The sequence below is a fragment of the Triticum aestivum genome, chromosome 5A, assembly GCF_018294505.1.
Source record: "Triticum aestivum cultivar Chinese Spring chromosome 5A, IWGSC CS RefSeq v2.1, whole genome shotgun sequence".
In the NCBI taxonomy this organism is placed as follows: domain Eukaryota; kingdom Viridiplantae; phylum Streptophyta; class Magnoliopsida; order Poales; family Poaceae; genus Triticum; species Triticum aestivum.
Window position 1 is genome coordinate 436,736,238 of NC_057806.1, and position 8,531 is coordinate 436,744,768.

An 8,531-nucleotide genomic window follows, 5' to 3' on the forward strand; every position below is an offset into this window, starting at 1 on the left:
CAGCGAACTCTTTTATCACCTCCATAACCGAGAAATATTTCCTTAGCCCTCTAAGGATAATTTTGACCGCTGCCTAGTGATCTACTCCTAGATCACTATTGTACTCCCTTGCTAGACTCATACTAAGGTATACAATAGGACTGGTAAACAGCATAACATACTTTATAGAACCTATGACTGAGACATAGGGAATGACTTTTCATTCTCTTTCTATTTTATGTTGTGGTCGGGTTTTGAGTCTTTACTCAACTTCACACCTTGCAACATAGGCAAGAACTCCTTCTTTGACTGTTCCATTTTAAACTACTTCAAAATCTTGTCAAGGTATGTACTCATTGAAAAAACTTATCAAGCGTCTTGATCTATCTCTATAGATCTTGATGCTCAATGTGTAAGCAGCTTCATCGAGGTCTTTATTTGAAAAACTCTTTTCAAACACTCCTTTATGCTTTCCAGAAAATTGTACATTATTTCCGATCAACAATATGTCATTCACATATACTTATCAGAAATGTTGTAGTGCTCCTACTCACTTTCTTGTAAATACGGGCTTCACTGGAAGTCTGTATAAAACCATATGCTTTGATCACTTTATCAAAGCATATATTCCAACTCCAAGATGCTTGCACTAGTCCATAGATGGATCGTTGGAGCTTGCTCACCTTGTCAGCACCTTTAGGATCGACAAAATCTTCTGGTTGCATCATATACAACTCTTATTTAAGAAATCCATTAAGGAATACAGTTTTGACATCCATTTACCAGATTTCATAAAATGCGGCAACTTCTAACATGATTCGGACAGACTTTTAAGCATCGATATGAGTGAGAAAATCTCATCGTAGTCAACACCTTGAACTTGTCGAAAACATTTTGCAACAATTCAAGCTTTGTAGATAGTAACACTACTATCGGCGTCTGTCTTTCTCTTGAAGGTCCATTTATTCTTAATGACTCACCGATCATTGGGCAAGTCAATCAAAGTCCATATTTTATTCTCATACATGGATCCCATCTCAGATTTCATGGCCTTAAGCCATTTCGCGGAATCTGGGCTCATCATTGCTTCCTCATAGTTCGTAGGTTCATCATGGTCAAGTAACATGACCTTCAGAACAGGATTACCGTACCACTCTGGTGCGGATCTCACTCTGGTTGACCTACGAGGTTCGGTAGTAACTTGATCTAAAGTTACATGATCATCATCATTAGCTTCCTCACTAATTGGTGTAGGAGTCACGGGAACAGATTTCTGTGATGAACTACTTTCCAATAAGGGAGCAGGTACAGTTACCTCATCAAGTTCTACTTTCCTCCCACTCACTTCTTTCGAGAGAAACTCCTTCTCTAGAAAGGATCCATTCCTAGCAACAAAGATCTTGTCTTTGGATATGTGATAGAAGGTGTATCCAACATTTTCTTTTTGGGTATCCTATGAAGACGCACTTCTCCGATTTAGGTTCGAGCTTATCAGTTTGAAACTTTTTCGCATAAGCATCGCAACCCCAAACTTTAAGAAACGACAGCTCTGGTTTCTTTCTAAACCACAGTTCATATGGTGTCGTCTAAAAGGATTTAGATGGTGCCCTATTTAACATGAATGCAGCTGTCTCTAATGCATGACCCCAAAATGATAGTGGTAAATCGGTAAGAGACATCATAGATCGCACAATATCTAATAAAGTACAGTTATGACGTTCGGACACACCATTATGTTGTGGTGTTTCTGGTGGCGTGAGTTGCAAAACTATTCTGCATTGTTTCAAATGAAGACCAAACTTGTAACTCAAATATTCTCCTCCACGATCAGATCGCAGAAACTTTATTTTCTTGTTACGATGATTTTCCACTTCACTCTAAAATTCTTTGAACTTTTCAAATGTTTCAGACTTAAGTTTGATCAAGTAGATATGCCCATATCTGCTCAAATCATCTGTAAAGATCAGAAAATAACGATACCCGCCGCGAGCCTCAACACTAATCGGATTGCATACATCAGTATGTATTATTCCAATAAGTCAGTTGCTTACTCCATTGTTCCGGAGAACGGATTTTTAGTCATCTTGCCCACGAGGCATGGTTCGCAAGCATCATATGATTCATAATCAAGTGATTCCAAAAGCCCATCAGTATGGAGTTTCTTCATGCACTTTACACCAATATGACCTAAACGGCAGTGCCACATATAAGTTCCACTATCATTATTAACTTTGCATCTTTTGGCTTCAATATTATGAATATGTGTATTACTACGATCGAGATTCAATAAACCATTCACCTTGGATGTATGACCTCAGAAGGTTTTATTCATGTAAACAGAATAACAACTATCCTTGACTTAAATGAATAACCGTATTGCAATAAATATGATCCAATCATATTATGCTCTACGCAAACACCAAATAACATTTATTTTAGGTTCAACACTAATCCCGAAGGTAAAAGAAGTGTGCGATGGTGATCTTATCAACCTTGGAATCACTTCCAACACACATCATCACCTCGCACTTAACTAGTCTCTGTTTATTTTGCAACTCCTGCTTCGAGTTACTACTCTTAGCAACTGAACTAGTATCAAATACCAAGGGGTTTGCTATAAACACTAGTAAAGTACACATCAATAACATGTATATCAAATATGCCTTTGTTCACTATGCCATCCTTCTTATCCGCCAAGTATCTAGTGTAGTTTCACTTCCAGTGACCATTTCCTTTGCAGTAGAAGCATTCGGTTTCAGGCTTGGGTCTAGCTTTGAGCTTCTTCATGGGAGCAGGAACTTGCTTGCTATTCTTCTTGGAAGTCCCTCTTTCTTTCCCTTTGCCCTTTTTCTTAAAACTAGTGGTCTTGTTAATCATCAACACTTGATGTTATTTCTTAATTTCTACCTTTGCCAATTTCAGCATCGCGAAGAGCTTGGGAATTACTTTTGTTATCCCTTGCATATTATAGTTCATCACTAAGTTCTAGTAACTTGGTGATAATGACTAGAGAACTTTGTCAATTACTATCTTATCTGAAAGATTAACTCCCACTACACCACGACACTACAGTGACGACACGCATCTGTTGGCATAAGTGTACATTAGCGACACATTGTCTATCGAAAACAATAACGACACATCGATTGTGAGAGTTGCTCTAGAGTGACGACGTTCTATGTGTCGTTAATGCTTAAAGGTGTGCGGACATACAATGTGTCGGCGTATGCTTTTTTGGCTGTTAGATTATCCGTCGCTGTTGCTTGGCGATAGAAAAAGTGTCGGCGTATGTTTGGACCGAGCCACGCGGGACAAGTTTTACGCGCGAGAGACTCCAAAATTTTGGCTAAGCCCATCTTATCTCTTTCTCCGCCCGGCCACCCATCCTCAACTAAAAAAACTCTTTCTCTTCCTCCCATGCCACACACTCTCCCACCTAAACCTAAACCTAGGTCACCTGCCGCCGCCGGCCCCTGACTTGCCGGCCGATTTGCTCGCGCTACCGCCTCTCCCACCACCAACGGCGCCTCCCAAAGCAGGAGATCCACCGCGACCGAAGCAGGTCAGGAGGCGGCCCTGGCGCACCTAGATCGGCCAGCGCCGTCCGACATCGAGCTCCTCTGCTCCCAGCGCCAGATCCACCTATGGCTCCATCTCCACAACCACGCACCGGCAGCCGCCATGGAAGGTCTCCTCCCTGCCCCTCTCTCCCCCCGGGCTGTTGGTTAGTTTTGTTTTGGCCGCTCCCCTTCCTGATGTGGTTTCCTCACGCCCGCACGCAGGTGCTCTATGTGCTTGCTTCTTCCCTTCCGGGGACGTCGCTACTCTGACGCCATGGACAAATGTAAGCATTTTCTTCTCTCCCCTTCTGTTCGTCTCCTTCCTCTGGCCTGAATTTGCTTACTGCACAACAGTAATTATTTCTTCAGGGGTGAGAAAAGGAGAGGTCCCGCAATCCAAATTTCCTTCTCTTGAACCAATGAAGCACAATCCTTTGCAGCACCTTAAGTTTCAGACTGAATAAATTATGTTGGCCACCTGTATTTGGAAAATTTACCCGATGTAGTATGTACATTTAGTTTCCTAGAAGGCCATTGTGCTTGTCGTTAATTAGCAACTCACATTCCAAAAGTGCCGGTGGGAAATTGTGAAATTAATATTGCAGTTTGCATCTTTGTACAGAACATGTTATAAGGTCAATATTAACACTAAAAGTTGGACTCTGTATGTAGTGTATGGGAAGTTTTAAATGATTGTGCGAATTTGTTTTTCCTTCGGTTGTGCCTCAGATTTCACAATCATTATTTATTTATTTTAGAGACTAAAAAATGAAGAGAGAGATTATGGGGTGTGGTGGCCATTAGTTGCTTCCGTTGTATGTTGACCTACTTGCCTTTCCTTTTGTTATACATGCAGCCCAAATTTACGGGGGGTGTTATATAGCTTGGCAACGGATTATATTGTAAACCATCTGCTAGTTTATTCCTCGGCTTGTCTAAGATTGTTGTTATTGCTTCAGAGTTCATATCAAACATATTTCCCTTTTGATAATTTGGACATGTTATTTCCTGAGTGCTAGCTCTAAAACAGGACATGCATTTCCGTAACAGCTCCAAACTCTGACAATTAATTTGCACAATAAAGTAATTAATGATAAACCAATTTAATATTTTTTTCTTTTTCTGCGCTACTTGTATCGATGTTGCTTCAGTTTCAGAATTTCAGTCACGTGTTTGTATCTATCTATGTACCAATTAATGGATTCAACTCTTGTGCCACAGGATTACAAAAGGTTGATGCAAACCAGCTCCAGAATGAGCTCAAGGCATAGAGGAAGAATGAGGAGGAGGAGATGAGCACACTTCTGAACCACTACCTCCATTTCTGTGCAGTTCTAGAAGGAGCTCAAACATATTTCTCATGCCTCTGAATTTCCTTTTTCTTGTACTGGATATCTTCTTGTTCTTTCACTCCTGACCAGTAGACTTCTAATCTAGGTGCTCATTATTTCTACTTGTTTGTTGTCTCAGGGATCACAAGTTTAATGTTTACTAAATCAAGAAACCTTCTGAATCTGCTAACATAGCCTCCATTTACTCTCTGCTCAAGTCTGTTTGTGGCATATCTTATTTTAACTTCTGTTTTAGTCTGCTCAAGTGGAGATCTCCGTAAACTTCAGAAATCATAGTCACGAAATTGTAGGGATAAAAGGGGTAATGGAAAATTGCATTTCTCTAGTCTCAGTTTGTTCTTCCTTGGCGCCCTACTATTTACGTTTTTTTCTATTTGGTATGTATATTCGTAATGAATGTCCACTTCTCCTATCTATATTTTCATAACTATGTTTCCTAATTATACTACTAATTCACATGAAGTTGCTTGGTGGATAGTGCAGTTTTAACCTGCTGCTTCTCGATAAAAGTTGTTGACATGAGGCCCTCTGGGGAAGTAGGCGGCTCGTCCCAGCCTAAGTTGCGCGGATACTTCAAAAGGCGGGCGTATCCAGCCGGATACTGCCCCGATACTGCCCGATACGTATTCCGTAAGTATCCCTCGATTTTCTGATTTTAAAAAAAGAAAATAATGTTTGATACTCCTAGGATACTTCTGCGATACTTTTTGGATACCTGAAACCCCTCGTTCGACGTGAAATCCCCTCAATAGTAAAGGCACATCTTTTGAAGATACCCAACACGGGTGTGAGTTCATGCCAAAACATGACTGTCAATGTTCTTGTTCAATTGAAAGGTGAGCAAGAGAGAGTCGATGCACTGATTGGAACCAAAAAACCCGGGAAAATCCCACTGCTAATTAATGAAAGTGGACCAAGTGCAAGAAAACAAAGGGAATAATCCTATTGAGGCATGCTTTGACCTAGAAGCTCTATTTTGTTTTCAATATTTTTAATAATTAATATATGTAATATCTATATATAAACGTATCGCTGTATTCATGTTTTTAAAAAATTGACGTATCGGGCGTATCCCCGTATCGGGTATCCGATACGTATCCAAGTATCCGTGCAACGTAGGTCCCAGCGAGCCAATAATTAAGTTTATTCGGAGTTGTCATTGCTAAGTGTAGCTGGCATCAAGAGCTATGCTCGTAGCAGGCATGAATTGGTAAACTCAAGCACCTCTTTTTGAAAGTTATGCATCCGATTAGTTGGTTTTCTAATTATTAAGGAAAAAAATTGTTGCAGGCTGAAGAACTTGGCTATGACATGCAGAGAGATGAAATATTTGTCAGAGCACATACACGTAAAATTGGAGTTCCTACCGCACAAGCGGAGACACTAATTGTTAGTCACACATACACATCATGTGTTTTTCTTTAGTACAGCCATGCACGCGACTGCATATTAATCGATGACAAGTATACATTGCACTGACTTCATTGTAGAAATAAATTAGGTGCCTCATTTGCTCTATTTTTTTGCAGAAACAACCTGAAGAAGCAGCTGAACCACCAACAACACTTGCAATGGAAATTCAATTTCATCGACAAGATGAACAAGTTTCTACTCTACTAGGGTGAACCATCAATTTCATCAATAACTAAACACATGTAGTGCAGTTTGTAGTGTCATTATAAATAGATGATGCATGAGGCTACTAGAGTATCTAGTTTCTATCGGAAATAGATAAGAATTAAGGGCACGATAAGGTGATACTAAATCTGGGCTATAGTAGAACATAGAATGTTTGGTTTCTACGTTTATACAGGGCCGTCCAAAGGCCTATGCGGGCTGTGCGACCGCACAGGGCCCCCAAATTCCAAGGGGCCCCCGATTTTGGGCCAGTGTCTAGTGTATTTTTCGTGTTGGGCCCTTTTATCACAACTAGCACAGACATAGGCCTGCCCAGCTAGTCCCTGACTCTCTCAAATTGGGCCAGCCCCTCAATCTCCCAAAATAAGCCTTTCCTTAATCCCGATCGACACAGCCCGCCGATCGCGATCTATCGATCTAGCCCCGCGCGGTCTGCTCGGAAGAGAAAAAAGGGCCCTCACGGAGCTGAACCGACAAAGTGCGGCGGCGGCGGCGGCGCACGGAGACGGAGCGTCGTTGTCACTTTGCTTCCTGCCCGGAGAAACAACCCGCTGCACTGCCCGCATGAAGAATTCATTCCACAGTTTTTTTTGTCGCCGGTATCCGATCCGAGGCCTAGGTGAGGACATCCGCGATCTGTCCACAAGGTGTGCTCAAACTGATTCCCTATTTACTTTAGTATTTTGTCCTGTTGAATGATTAGTGTGCATACGCTTCAGTTTATCAATCCATTTGTTTAGAGAAGATATATAATACTACTAGGCTAGTTGACCAAGTTGTCACACACCAATTTCCAAGCTAGTTGCTCGTTTCAAATTTAGAGTACAGTTTTTTTATCTTGGTACTGTATAAGCCTATAATTTATGGAGTGTTTGAATTCATTCTTTTTTCTTTTTATAAGAAAACATCTATTCTAGAATTTTTAGGGCCTTATTTTGCATTTCGCACCGGGCCCCCAAATTCCTGGAGACGGCCCTGCGTTTATATGTGTGCAACGCAACCGCCATTGTCATGCAAATAGTACGCAGGCTAAATGTGTGATTTAGTACGCAAGCTAAACTGAATGTTTGCTTGCATATTTGTTCAAATACGGTCAGTGGTACAATTGTTTGTCAGTGTGCAATTCCTAGTAGCTAAACTGAAGCTTGCTCTCTCTTAAAGATCAGCCACAAAAAAAATACTTGACCATTATTTTTCTGCGAAGCATATTTAGTTCAGTCCACATGTTAGGATTACACCTGACTCCTTTTTTAGGTAAACATAGGTGTCGTAGCCTATTGCAGTATCTGTTTAGTTTTAGGATTTTAACCATAGCAGAAAACAACATATGCGAACCCCTATTGTATACCACAAAATGTTTCATAGCATGCATGAACCGCAACACAAGCGATGTCTTTTGAATTGACTTGTTTTCACCAAGTACACTATTACATATATGACTGCTGGTACATGTATATGTAATAATGCTTGTTTCTTAGACCTTTGGACTCGAAGGCAACTCATAAATTTGAATACATTGTATTATTTCAAAGATTGCTGAAACATATGAGTTCTTTTGTAGGGACAAATGGTAGAAAGTAGCAAGTCCACTGGCTGATTGAAGATGTTCTCGAGATTGCTTTTGTTGAGAACATGGATGGCACATTTTGTTCATACGGAAGTTGATTTGGTTTGGCAATTGAAGAGTTGGTCTTCCATAATATTCTGTAGCAGTAGCAGTCCAGTGAACAAGCACTTGGTCTCTTATGAACTTTGGCCATTATGTTTGTAACATGCCTCTCTTGTATATGTGACTTGTGCATTTCCATAATGGTTGTAGCTAACTTGAGTGAAGAAAACTAATGAATCTTCTATATATATTGAATGAACACATTGGTCAACGATATCTTGTGATGAATAGAAGAGTGCAATTGTTTGTATGTATTGCATATTGAACATGAGTTTAATATTATGAATGTAATTGCATTCAAAATATTGTGCATTTGCATTTGTGCTGAAATGT

The 8,531-nt window shown here is 40.4% G+C and overlaps 1 long non-coding RNA gene across 3 annotated transcripts; it reads left to right on the forward strand.

Moving 5' to 3' along the window:
• Nucleotides 1-3,352: 3,352 nt before the first annotated feature.
• On the forward strand, nt 3,353-8,317 carry LOC123103813 (uncharacterized). 3 transcript variants are annotated; one of them, XR_006449985.1, is made up of 6 exons: nt 3,353-3,667; nt 3,762-3,823; nt 4,761-5,521; nt 6,182-6,280; nt 6,421-6,512; nt 8,091-8,317. It is a non-coding gene; the product is annotated as an uncharacterized lncRNA (long non-coding RNA). The 3 variants fall into 3 exon arrangements; XR_006449984.1 differs by having other exon boundaries at nt 6,421-8,317; XR_006449986.1 differs by lacking the exon at nt 6,182-6,280.
• Nucleotides 8,318-8,531: the final 214 nt, after the last annotated feature.